Here is a 401-nt window from a genome sequence, read left to right on the forward strand (position 1 = left end):
CACACACGCACACGTACCTAACACTCACAATCCCACACACACATGCACACGGACACATACACATACACACGCACACACACCTCTCACCAACACAAGACACTCACAGACACGCATACAATCACACACATGGGCATAAACACACGCACATACAGAAGCAAACGCACGCACGCACACACACGTACACAGCAACGCACATATACACAACATACACATACACACAAACACACACGCACGCACAAAAACATACACATACACACACACGCATGTACAAAATACACACACACACATGCACACGTACCCAACACCTACAACCCCACACAAACACACACACATACTCAAAAACTGCCTGCTGACCTTCCACTGACCATTGTCCATAAGCACCCACTAACTATTCCTGCTAC

The 401-nt window shown here is 47.4% G+C and overlaps 1 protein-coding gene across 1 annotated transcript in view; it reads left to right on the forward strand.

The window, feature by feature from the left end:
- The window catches only part of LOC106872652 (transient receptor potential cation channel subfamily M member 2), a 77,483-nt gene that overhangs the window by 74,159 nt on the left and 2,923 nt on the right, over positions 1-401 (forward strand). The gene's annotated exons all lie outside the window — the stretch shown is intronic.

This window comes from Octopus bimaculoides, chromosome 17 (genome assembly GCF_001194135.2).
Source record: "Octopus bimaculoides isolate UCB-OBI-ISO-001 chromosome 17, ASM119413v2, whole genome shotgun sequence".
Lineage (NCBI taxonomy): Eukaryota > Metazoa > Mollusca > Cephalopoda > Octopoda > Octopodidae > Octopus > Octopus bimaculoides.